Raw genomic sequence first — 14,056 nt, 5'->3', positions numbered from 1 at the left:
GAAGCCATGTTTGATAACTTACTTGATCTGGTCATGAAATAAAGTCTCATCTAAAATGAAACCAAGACTCTTGATCTTCTTTTGAATCGTAAAGGAAGTATTGTTAATCAACATGGTCTTTTCATCAAAAGCTGAGAATGGACTGTGGATCGCGAGAAATTCAGTCTTGGTCATGTTTAAAGAAAGCTTATTGTGATACATCCATTTCTGGATTCTAATTGGTTAAGAAGAACTAAACTGTAATATTGGCTGCTCCAGAATTTTGTAACATAGCCATAGCATGTGATAAGCGCTATTAGTTTCGGGGGATTTAGACGCTTGTCCAACAGCGTGTTAAACAGTACGCAAGTGCACTTTGCAGTATCGGCCTGAATGTTTGGTGTCCTATCCACACTAAATTTTTAGTGTATGTGAAGGATATTTTTGGGGGGGATCTGCATCCATGCATCATGAAAAATAGCCTCCATTAGTTCTGCTTGGAACTTCTTGTTTGACACTTAAATGCTAAAGAGTGGGAAACTTTCCATCTTTGTCAAATATGCAATACCTGTGGGTTGTTAATCTAATACACTTTCTGATTTTTGCTTTTCTGAATAGTTTTATTGCCCTGGCCAATCTTTTTAGAAATTTTACAATGCATGGCCAGAACCATAAAACAATTCAAAAATTAAATTTTATACTGCCATCTCTTTTAAAGTGATGGAAGTCTGTGGGCACTGCCTCTCTTTCCAATGGGATTGCTTGCAATTGCTTGGGTGTCCAACTGCCTATTACTTTCAGACAGTCCTGCAGATTGGCATAACTCCTGCCCGAGCTTAGAAATTAGATCAATACAGCTGAGCCTCAGAAAAATAGCATCAGACAGTGACCAGAATAACAAAGCAAAAATTCATATGACAAAAAAAAAAAATGTCAAACTCTTTACCTTCAAATAGCCAAAGAAAGCTCTACGGTTAAATTATTTTCTTAACTAAAGGCATTTCTTGAGAGGTGCTATATGCATAGCACAAAAATATGCTAAAGTGAACTAATTAAACCCTCGCAGTATTTTCTGTAGCATTGACACGTTTCTAATGCTTTGAAAAAATAAACAGCTTTGCAAGCTAACGAAAGTGTTTGGGGATGTGCTGAGACTTGGGGAAGAATTATTGTTGTCAAAGCCTTCCAGAGAAAAGTGAATTAATCTCGATAGTAAGCAGCCTCACAAAAAGACAAATTATTCCTGACTTGAAGAGAAGTTTCAGCACCCATGCCACTGTTCCTGGCTGGATGTAAGAGTAATGATTCAATAGCCCTGTCAATGATGTGAGGAAGCAGAGGGGTGCCAGGTGAATCCAAAGGGCTTTATATGTGTTTTATTATTATTATTATTATTATTATTTATTGAATTTACCAACATAAGTAAACAGGAAATCCATCTCCCAGAGGCAGATAAGGAAAATTTTCATAAATCTAGTATCCCATATAAACAAAAATAAATCTCTCTCTATAGCTGCAAGTGAGACTACAATAATAAGAAAGCAGTATCCGAAAAGTGCTGATATAATCATTACTATTACTCAATGCAATAACAATAAAAAGGAAAATAAACAAAATACCTGCAAGAACTTTGCATATTAATTAAACCAAGAATACAAAAGAAGCAATCAGAGTCAGATGAACTAGAAACCATCCAGAGTGGTTGCTCAACCAGCTCTAGGCCTTATGGGTCATGCCTTGAAGCTACCCGGTAGTAGATTTAAAGCAAATTTAAGAATGTGTTTTTTTAGTCAATGCACAATTAAGCTATGGAATTTATTGCCAGAGGATGTGGTCAAGGCTACATGGGTTTAAAATAAGTTTGGAAAAGCTTCTGAAGGGAAGGTCCATTAATAATTAGGCAGATATAGGAGGGATTGCTACCTCTTACGTCTGGGAGTGGGCAACAGGGAACGGATTTTACGAGTACTTTGATGTGGCTATAACAAGTCACTTGGGGACAGGATGCTGAACTTGATAGACCACTGGTCTAACAAACCCCTAGATTTATCATTTTGCTAAAAAATTGGGAAAAATAGTGCCTGAGGTGTGGTTAGGGTATTTTTCCTGATACTGCTGAGCGAGAGAGAGAGAGGGAGGGAGACTCTTTATAAGGCTCTCATATAAGTAAACTATTTATATCATTGTAAGAGGGGCAACTAGTAACAGAGTGAGGTTTTGGGGGCAGTTTTACATGCACAGTCAGAGGTACAAACACATCAGTGAAGATTGTATGTGATTTGGAGTGATGAAAGGTACACAAAGATGAGATTTGTACATTGTACTCTCGACCTAGATTGATAGCAGCCAGGTAGACAGTGCTTCAAGCTAGATCGAGAGTACATTACACAAATCTCATCTTTTTATCCCTTTCATCACTCCAGCTAAACTTTAACTGGATAATGAGATATCTGCCTAAACGTCAGCCAAATATGGGCACAAAATATTGAAAATTTGGCATTTAATCAGATAACGCCCATTATCTGGCTAAATGACACAGGGATTCCTAACTTTCAAAGCAGCGCATGCCCATTTGTGGGCCTGCACCCAGGGACACGGCCAGTTTATAACATATGCGTGTATATGCACGCCTGTTATAAAACAGTCTGACCACACACACAGGTGTGTGCAATTTTAAGTAAACCCCCACCTGTGCACGCAAATGATACTTTTACCTCATAAGGGGAGGGGATTTCAAAAGGCACTTATGCCGACGCTATTGCCAGTTTTCCCAGTTTGTTCCTAGTTCGCCCAGTTAGTTCCAAACCCCTCTAGTTTATTAGCCTCCCTTCCCCCTTGTTAGCCCCGATCCTTAAAACCCCGCTGACTTGCCTACATTTTTTTTTGTTGTACAACTTACACATCATTCATGGCAGAAGTAAAGCTACGTGGCGGAGGAATCCCGGCATGCACCGGTGCACGTAAATGTGCAAATTTGATGTTACAATCTTGGAGCGCCCATGCCCCGCCCAGACCGTACCCATTTAAAAAAAATGTTTTATTTGTATGCGCAGCAGCAGGTGTGCACGTTATCTTGCGGCTTTTAAAATTTGCTCGGCGTGTGCCAGCCCAACATATTTGCACATCCTCTAACTAATGCATGCTGGGCTTTTAAAATTCATCTTATAATGACTGAAATGCAACCTTTTCAGTATTTAGCTCCCCTTCCAAGTTTAAAGACTTAGGGATCGATAGTCAGAAAAAGGTGAACACCTAAATTTAGGCTGCTATTTTCAGTCAAACTTAGGTCCTTAAATTTTCAGCTGAAAATGTACATATATTTAGGACCTAAAAATTAGGCCCCTATATTTCTGCCTGTAATTTATTTGCCTAGATTTAGATTTCTAAATTAGGTGCCTAGTTCTAAAAATCAGTGCTAAGATCCGAACTTTGTTTCTCTACCCTAACTTCACCCCTGTACTCACCAACATTTTAAAACCTTGAATTTAGTTCCCTAATTAAATTAGAATCCTAAATTTAGGGACTCAGCCCTAGTAAATTTTCAAAAGGGTCAATTTAGGAGCCTAACTCCAAAGGTTAGGAACCCTTTGAAAATTGGTCCCTAGGACTTTTTAAAGAATAACAAAGAATAACAAGAATAACAAAATGTCTTAGCCAATGGTAGAAGAAAGGCTTCAGGAATTTTTAAAGCCTCAATCAAATCTCTAAAAAGTAGGTCTTGAGCAGAAACAAAGTCCTGTTTCATAAAGTTTATCGACCTTAGGCCTGGATTTTCTAAGGCGGAAACGGAGGGCGGGGGGTGAAGCAGGGGGCGGGCCTGCGAAAGCCGGCAGCGATTGCACCTCCGTGGTATGATCGTTGCCGGCTTTCGCACCCAGTAGCGCCACTGTGAAAGATGGTGCTATTGGGCGCGCTGTTGGCTGTCCTACCTTTTCGCCGTCAGCGAAGTTTTCACAGAGTCCACCCCGAGGCCGCCCCGACTCCTCCCCTTCCGTTGTGGACTCTGCTCCGACTCCGCCCCGATTTAGATATCGCGTGCGAAAAGTCCCTTTTCGTGTGCGATACCGTTGGGAAATGACCACCTTAGATTCTTATTTTTCTTTTCTACATTTTTCACATTCTACAGGAGAGAGAAATTTGTTCCACAATGTTTCACACAAGTATTGAATCCCAAAAAAATCATCTTCTGTAGAGGCCAGGTTATCTTCTGTAATTTTAAACTTTGCCTCTTGATTCTCCAAGTAAGAGTTCAGATCTTGATTATCTTCTCTGAAGGCTTTAAGGCCCTCCACCAATAATTTTTCTACATTAGTAAAACATAGGGGTAAATTTTAAAACATACACATGGGCGTACACGTGCGCGTGCTACCTGGCGTGCAAGCAAATATGAAAATAAAGCACAAAAATGAAAAAAATAAAAAATGATCTGAAAACATATAAAATGAACCAAAAAAAAAATAGTCTCTGTACATCCCTATTATTTGCATCCCTGCAGGCTGCACAAATGAATTTAAAACGGACAAAATTGAAAGCTTTTTCATTTTTCCCACTGTTTTCTCTTTACAAACTCGTTTTCAAATATTAGCACACCAAGATTTTCCCTGCTACTTACTTAAAAAAAAAAAAATCCTCTTGTTTTTAAAGAGACTGTGGATTTTTATCTAAGCAGCTCCAAGTAGAGTGAAAGGGAGAACCTGTTCTGCCAGTCTCTGTGGGCTGCAAGTCAATTAGAATACGTGTTAAGGTCATTAGAGGCAGACCTTTAAATAATGCAGCACAAGTACCTATCAGGACAACTGGCGGGGACCTTCTCTCCGTCCTGCGGATTAATTATAAGGTCCTACTTACAGAATAGGGATCTGCTTTTGTTTGAAAGAAAATCGGAAACGCCAGCAATGTTTCCTAATTTGTTTCATTTTAGAAAAAGAAGAAAAAAAAAGAAAGAAAACCAAAGCGAATCCTGTTTGACAGGGCAGGAATTACTGGGGAAACTCCTCCCTTTTTGAAACCCAGGCATCATGGGTACATTAAGGGAAAGAGGTCCAAGGAGATAAGGGGGTTCACAAAGGCTGGGTGGGGGGTGGATTTTAAATGAGGTGGCTCAGGTTTGTCTTTAGTGCATGCGCACTGCTTTTCCAGTACCGTAAGCAATATCTTTTGTTAAATGCATCTTTCTTTCACACACAGCCTCCTTTCGTTCACCCTTCATATCAACACATCTCCTGGGATTCCTAAGGCTCACATCTCTGCCATTTCATAGAACTGCTGCTCTTCTTTAGGTACTCCTTGATATCAGATGGTAATACATTACATAATCTCTCCCATGCACGCTGATAGTCTGTTAATAATTTCCTATGTTTTAATTTGATATCTAATCTTTCCAGTTGCATGGACTCTTGACATATGTGGAAAGCACAAAGAAACAGCAGGTGGCTCCTATTTAACCCTATGGGGTGAAACACAGGCCGATGCAATATTGGGCTTGCGTAAAATGGACGCTCATGATTGAGCGTCCGCTCTCCTAACAATGCGTTCAGCCACCTCTCCTGGGTGCGCAATACATTAGTCAAATGAGAGGTCACGCTAAAAAGGAGGCGCTAGGGAAATTTTTGCATCCCTAGCGCCTCCTCCTCAGCATTGGGCGCACAGGAGAGGTGGCTGTCAGTGTGGGCTAGGAAAATGGACGCTCAATATGAGCATCCGTTTTCCCCCACTACTGGCACAAGATACCAGCACAAGATATATGGCCTCGACTGTCTTATCTTGGGCGCCCAGAATTTTTTTTTTCAAGACTTAGTTTTTGTACTTCAGTCTGCTTTCTGTGCTTCCTCCCACTTAGAGTCGCAATGATACTAAGTGGAGGAATCACAGAAAGCAGGAATTTTTCTTTTTCCAGTGAGACCTTGAGTGCAGAAGACTCTCACTCAAGGGCTGGCGTAAATTTTGCCGCATTGCAATGGGCGCATTGGCTGTGCGGGAAATTTTTTGAATTGCGGGGATTAGCTAATAGCCTCATCTACATGGAATTTACATGTGATGAGCGCTATTAGCTATGCACTCGATTGGACGAGTGTTTGGGACGTGCTAATCCCCGTGTCCAAAATGCACGTCCAATCCCTTGTTAAGCTGTGCACTGGCTGCAGAGCGCAGTTTTGCATCGGCCTGAATATCTGACCATTGGTAAAACTATTTGCACCAATTTACTGATCCCCCTTAGACTGACAAAAGAAATTTTTCATGGACTTCTAGGGTGGGTGGGTAGACTAGATAGACCATAGAGTCCTTTTCTGCCGTCACATTTCTATGTTTCTATTGTGCCTCAAATAATTGATCAAATCCCCTACCAATGACAAGTTTTGCTTTAGAAGTCTCAGTTTTTACCATTTAGAAAAGTAAATAATGAATGACTATTTTTTAGTTTTTTATTACAAGGCTGGTTGATCCCCAATAAGTGTAAGGGATTGAGTTATTTTGTACATTAGAGACTACTTTCATATTTATCACTTTGTAACTGATTCTTGTATTTTTTTATCTGTGAAGCAAACTGCTTTGGGTTCATATTTGTGCAGTAAAGCAGTATAGAAGTGTAAAATGTAATACAATGTAAACAGTGTTGGTCCTACTTGGTAAGAAAGTACCGTACATTTGTTTGAAATAAAATGGGATATTTCAATAAAATTTCCAGTTCTGTTTCAATTCATTTTTAAAATGAAATGAAAGAAAAATGAACCCAATTTCATTTGTTTTTCATCAAAAATGTTAGATACATTGCCAGTAGGCACCCTCCTCCCACTGCAAAACCACCTCTGTTACCAAAAACAAATCAGTCCCCCAGACTCCCCACACCACATCTCACATCTTACCCCATGCACAGGTTTTCCATGGGCAGGATCGATCCCCGGTGGCTGCTGACCAGCGGCCATTTTAAAAACCAGGCTGGAGTGCAGTGCACCAGCTTTCTTTTTAAACTTTGCCCAGATCAAGCATTTTTTCTTTTAATTTTCCATTTTTTTGTATGCTTTCATTTTTTTTCTTGTTGTTTATTTCACTGTGAATAAAAAAAACAAACAACAACAAAACAAGAAATGAAAGAAAAATACAATTAAATCCCTAATTAAATAATTGTCCTGTTCTGCAGAGTGAAACAAAAAATGTTCCATGTACACTCCTATTAACTAACACAGTTTTTCTACATAGTCTTGCCTGAAGGCGTGCATGGAAATGTTTGCTGGGATGTGCATATTGATCTTTTACTTATTCAAACATGAGCACAGAATTCCGGACTTTATTATAAAGATTCTTCACTGTTGCTAACCCTTTCGATTCCCATTCATAAAAGACCACATGCTCCACACCTGGCCTGGAGTCAGTGTCCCCTATTAAAGATAAAAAGGAAGAGACATTAGACAATGCACCTTACCACTTGCACACAACTTCCATGTCACAGTCCCTGGCTTAAGCAGTGGATGAAATTTAACATGGCTGGGTATCATCTGATCTCTTAAATTGATCAAATGGAAAGCTGACTATGGGGGCATAACCTATACAGTTACCCAAGGGTGCGGAAAACTTGTGGTCACCAAATATTCATTCCCATAAAACAATTGACTGGCAGCGTTGTGAAACCTGAAATCAGGCATCTCAAGGCCTCCAAACTCCTTGCTTTTCACGTTTACTGCAACTAATTCTAGCCCCCTCAGATCGCCATAGAACATTCAATACTAGTGCTGATTGGAATAGCGCTAGATCTTGTCAATTAGCAAGGCAACATCTGCAGTGAATAAAAGAGCTTAGGGAGTGAGACCATCTTGAGCGAAGTGTGTCTGTTAAACAGAGAAAGAGCTAACCCTTGCCAAGCCTTTAACTCATCTTGAACAGAATCAAAATAGCGGAAAAGTTAAGTTTATGTAATCAGATAAGGGTTAAACCTGGAAGTGATTGTGCGATAGCACCCATCGGAAAGGAAAAGTTCCAAGCCAACTATCCTTGGTCTCCATATTCAGAGGTCTTGCTTCAGATTTACTGTAGTTCATCTTTAATCCTGCAAAACTACCAAAATGTGAGAACAGGTCAATACTAGTAACTTAATACAAAACTAATTTGCATGTCATTAACATGGACTATTAATGCATATTAATGGGCTGATGTTAACACACCTTAGTACAGTAGCCTCTGTAACTGGTAAGAAAAGCTCATGTTAATTCATTTGCCTTCTCTGATAGCTCAGGTATGATTGCTGACAACAGGAATAGCAATATATTATTTCAGAGGCTCTGAAGACAATTGCAAAGGCCATAAAATTAGCTGAGAAGGTTCGCTGATGGGCCACAGAAATGATTATACTTTTGATGTATGTATATGCCTGTGACTGACAAGAGTACAAGAGATTTACGATATTAAAAGAAACCATGCATTTTTGCTGCTTCAACTCATTTTGACACAATCTCATTAAAAGAAAACATTTTTCTCAAAGCAAATGTCTCTCATAAGATATGATGCGAAAGGCACAGACAACATCATTTCCCTTCACCACGGCACTGAACCACAATAATTGTCCTGTTCTGCAGAATCCTGCTAACAGGGGCTCTTCGTGTCAGGTGGAGGAGGATCCCATTGCTTTCAACTGTGATTTACCCCATGGAAAAACTCCAGTTACTGAACAGTGAATGCATCCCCTGCCTTGTTTACCAGAAAATGTAGTGAGCTTAAAATAACTTGGGAAAGCACAAGCAAGCAACTGCCTGATGGTTACTTTGAAACTGGCGCGAGTTCTCACACATCAGCTTGCACCCAGGGACGCAGCCATTTTATGACATACGCGCACATGTTATAAAGTAGCCTGGCCATACAAACATAGGCACCAAATTTTAAGTGGGCACACACAAATGCCACTTCTACCACATCAATCATGGAATTTAAAAAGGCACGTGCACCGATGCTATTCCCCTTTTTACCAGTTCATTCCCAGTTCACCCAGTTAAGAGCTAGGCCCTCCAAATCCCACTAGATTTCCCCCCCCTCCCCCCCAGTTAGCCCTGACCCTTAAAACCCTACAGATCTGCCTATTCTTGTTTATATTTTAACTTACACGTCATCCATAGCAGAAGTAAAGTTACGCGGCAGAGAGCCTCAGTGCATGCCGGATCGCATTTTTTACGCCCACATCTCAGGTTCATGCCCCAAAATGCTCATGCTCTGCCCATACCATGCTCCATCCCTTTTTGAAAACTTTTGAGATGTGCATACTTTGGGAGATATACGTGTATCTCGGCAGCTTTTAAAATCCTCTCGGCGCACATGAGCCCAACATATTCGCGCATCCCCTAATTAATGGGCATGTCCAGCTTTTAAAATTCACCTTCAATTGCATTTGGATAAAACATTCCTAATTGTACCACTAATTGAATTTTTGAAATTGAATTATTTTATTTTGCTGATGGTTGGTTCCATTCATGCTCTTGAAGCATGTCTATATATTTGTTATTTTTTCCTAAGTGACATGCATTTATTATATTTTCTCTTTCGTTATATTTTTTTTTTTTAGACTGATCATAAAGTACCCACGGGCTTTGCATCAGTTCTTAGATTAAAAGCTGAAAGCACACAAGCTTTTAATCAAACTTTTAAACTTGTCATGAGTAACAGAGCAGGCATGGCCACTTGCACCTGTATTTCATTGGAGGTAGAATTTTGCTAGAAATGTGGATACAAAGATTTGGAAATGCCAATCCATGCATGCACTTTTCCTCCCCCTACCCCTGATTTGAACATGCCTCGAGAAATGCCTTCTTTCAGTGCAGTTAAATGCACCCATTGCAGACCACTGTGTTGACGTTTAGCCCAACTGGGGAAGGGTGATTTATAGATGGCCAATTTAACACAGGTAAAAATCTTTTTTTCCTACATAAAATATTTTTTGCCTCTATGAAATAATAGGGAAGCGCATTTGTTTTAAATGAATTTCAAAAGTGCGATGAATAAGGGCAATTAATTTCGTTTGGGGGCCCCCAAAACAAATTGAGGGCCCCCTGAATAATATGAACCATTCTCTTTGCATTTGTTTAAAATGAATGCATTGGGTCAAGGACTAGGCCAGGACCTTGCCTAGGACATAGGCTGAGGCACAAAGCAGGGGCCACAGCCTAGGCCCGAGTATGGTGCCAAGGTCTTGGCCTAGGCCCAGGCAAATGCCAGGGCCTTGGCTGAGACCTGAACCCCCCCCCCCCCCCCCCCCCCCATTCACTCACCCCTGGGCCTGTGCTTAGACTGGAGCCTGGACCCAGGCTCAGTGCTGAAGCCCAGCCCAGAGGCCAGATCCTGACACCTGGGCCTCGGCATGGAATGAGGCCCAATGCCAGGGCCCAGTCCAGAGGCCGGGTAGAATTGTCTGAGCCTCGGCTTGGGGTCAGGCTCAGGCCTCACAGCTCTGTCACGCTGTCCTCTTCTTTCTTCTTTAAATGGATGCCATGCACTGGGATCACGCTGCGGTTATATGGTATTGCCCGGCATCAGGCGTGGCCTGGTCTCCAGCCGAGGCTGAGGCGTTGGCCTTGCATAGGCTGAGGCCGATGTTGCAGCAACCTACCGTGGCCTCGGCTTACGCAAGACCAAAGCTTCGGCCTAGGCCTTGCCAGTGGATCCCCACCAGACTGGGTAAGTTGGGACTGGGTGGGATCCTGGCCCCGGCATTTTTCTCGGGTGGGCAGGATTGGTGGATGGGACGGGATGGGAGGCCCCGTTTTCTTTTTCTGGGGTTTTTGTTTTTTGTTTTGTTTTTTTTAAAGTGTTTGATTTGTTATTTTTACATGAATGAAACAAATCAAACATTCAATGAATTGGAATTGGTGGGAGAAAACCCTTCCAAAAACGAACCGAAAAACAAAACCAATTTTTTTATCCCTGCACATTCCTAGGAAATAAAACGATCAACATTTTAACAAAAAAGTCCATCATTATGTGGGGTTGGGGGGGAAGGTTCATTTGAATAAAATATAAAATGAGCAGAAACAAGGTCCCTGCTGTTTAGAACATTAAACTTTCTTTCAGAAACAAAAATCCTGAGGATTTCTCTGAATGTGACCTGGGACATGTCGCTATCTCCTTGTGCTTCCAGGATCCAAGTGAAAAGAAGGGATTTTTTAAAAAAAATCTGACTTTCCTGGTTAACAGATTATCTTTAAAGCTGTTTGACAGAATTCTCCCAAGTAGTAAACCATGAAATGGTTCTGCTTTCTTGTACATTTTGCCTCCTTCCCTGAAATAAAAGGCTATGAAAGGGACTAATTTTTGCACAATCAAAAATCAATTTTCTCTCTGAAAGCAGAACACAAGAAATTGTGGATAGTTTACTACTGCTTTATGTGAAAAGGTAATAACCTTAAGAAAATCAATATTTCTTTATAAGAAGGTATATTGGAGAATAGACAAATACAGGATCCACATCACCTAATAATTACTGTTTCCATTGGATGAGCACATTGTGAACTAGAGGGTAATTCATAAAACTTACTACCCCACACGTTAATATGAGACAGTAAATGACTCTATAGGAGGGGGGACAGAAACAAGGCTGCCATGTTTTCCAATGGCCTAATCAGCAGGATTTCCTGCAGGGGAAAGGGGAGTTAGATACATTTTCTTCTGCAGTGAAAACGCTTTGGGGAGGAGTATCTGTTTTGAAAGGTGCTAGCCCTAAGCTCAGGGACAGTTGAGAGTTACGGCACATTAGTTCATGGAAAATGTTTTTCGAGCCTACATTACGACCTGATAACCGCCACTACATGGCAGCCATTTCCAATGGCCGAGCCAAGGTTTTCATAATGGGGAGAGGAATACTTCAAAGCCACCGAGCCGCATTAAACCAGATTAACATCCCTAGGCTTTCCTGCCTGCTACCTTTCCTCCTCGGTCCGGCTGAAAGCATGCCAGGCTTCTGTAGGGCGTGCACGCCGAGTGGGACTGCGAGGGGGCATTCCCGAGGACGTGTTTAGGTGAGGGGGTGGGGGGGGGGGAATAGCAGGTGTGCATGACATTTCCAAAGTACGCTCACTAGTTCCTCTCCTTCCCCCACTCCCCTCCTCTCCCTCCACCACCGTGCACAGTTTTACACTTTCAATAATAAATGCGCACATAATTTTGGTTGGAAAAAGGATCCACAGAAAAAGGAAGTGCAAATCCCTGCCAGTACTTTTTTCCTTGGGCAATTTTGAAAGGGAAAGCATGCAGACGCTTTCTTCTGAAAACAAATGCAAAACACACAGGTAACACAACTCTCAGACACTTCAACTGGAAATAAATATAAGGATTTACCACCCGGGGAAAAACCCTGACCTCATGGTAGATAAAATGTCAAAACAGCAAATAGAATGTTAGGGATTATTTGGGAAAGAGTAGAAAATAAAACTCTGAGAAGCATTAGCCAGATAACTTGTGCATTATCCATTTCAATGCCAACTTTTGAATATTTTGGGCACTTATCTAGCTGAACATCGGCCAGGTATCTCATTATCTGGCTAAAATTTAGCTGGATAAAATACGGGCATTCCCGGGGCATTTCTGGGAGGTTACCAGATAAGTCATCTGGCTTGATAGAAGCAGCAGCTACATTTTCAATTTATTTTAATAGGGTGAGCGGGTTATTATAAGGTTTCATTGGATTTTATCTATTGTAATTTTGGGTATTTTGTGATTTTTATTGTTGCATTTTTGTTGTACACTGCTCTGGCATATCTGCTGCCTCAACCAGCAGAATAAAAATTGAGAAAAAAAATAAAATAACTCTAATATTCCAATTTAGCTGGTTAACATATCTGGCTAACTCTATTCATGCCATAGAGCACTCTTAAAATTACTCCGATAAACTTATCTGGCTATCTTTAAGATAGCCGGCTATGGGCCTTATTTTCTAAGGCTAGCGAAGGTAGCGCACGCCTGCGCTACCTACATCGGGATGGAGTCAGCCCCGGAAGAGGAGGAGTCAGGGCGTCACTGGGGCCGACTCTGCGAGGACGGTGCAGACAGTGAAAAGGTAAGGAGCCTTTTTGCTGCCTATTTCGAGCCCAATAACTACACCTTTTATGGAGTAGTTATTCGGCGCGATGCCGGCAGCGATCGCACCGCGGCAGTGCGATCGCTGCCGGCTAGCGCAGGACCGCCCCCCCCCCCCCCCCCCCCCCGCCCCCTGTGACCACCAGATTTTCTAAGTTCTGCGAACTTAGAAAATCCAACCCTATATTCAATAGTACAGCTACGCCACTGAATGCCCTCCAAAGTTAGCTGAATAAGTTTATCTAGCTAAGGGCCTCATTTTCTAAAGTATCGCAGGCCTGCGATACTTTAGGTAATGAGGGGCGGGGGGCTGAAATGGGAGGTGGTCCAGCAGCGATCGCACCGCCGCGGTACGATCGCTGCTGGTTTTGCACCCAATAGCACCACCATAGAAGGTGGAGCTATTGGGCGGAAATAGGACGCGGAAATAGGACGCGAAAAGGCCCTTACCTTTTCGTCGTCCGCGGCGTCTTCACAGAGTCGGCTCCGGTGACACCCCGACTCCTCCTCTTCTGGGGCCGACTCCGCCCCCATCTTGGTATTGCACGCGATAAGGGACTTTTCGCATGTGATCCCTCTGGTAAATGACCCCCTAACTTTGTAATCCAGCCAGCGACTGAATATTACCCCCTCTGTTGTTGAAGACAGCCTCTAGCATTTTATCCATCACAGGCTTCATGCTCACAGACTTTAGTTTCCCAGATCACAATCTATCTTCAGTGGCAGCTGGTTTAGAAACCAATACACAACTTAGAGCAAGAGCCTTAGGGGGTTATTTTCTAAGGCTATTGCACACCAAAAGTCCCTTTTCGCGTGCAATAGCTTGCCGGGGGCGGAGTCGGGGCAGAGTCGGGGCAGCGAGGAAGCGGACACAGCGCTATCTTCGCTGGTGGTGATAAGGTAAGACACATTATCATCGCCAGTAGCGTGCCCAATAGCACCACCTTTCACAGTGGTGCTATTGGGTGTGAAAGCCGGCAGCGATAACACCGCGGTGTTGCGATCGCTGCCTGCTTTCGCAGGCCCATTC

The sequence above is a fragment of the Rhinatrema bivittatum genome, chromosome 11 (genome assembly GCF_901001135.1).
Source record: "Rhinatrema bivittatum chromosome 11, aRhiBiv1.1, whole genome shotgun sequence".
Taxonomy (NCBI): domain Eukaryota; kingdom Metazoa; phylum Chordata; class Amphibia; order Gymnophiona; family Rhinatrematidae; genus Rhinatrema; species Rhinatrema bivittatum.
Note: the sequence above shows the minus strand (reverse complement) of the source record.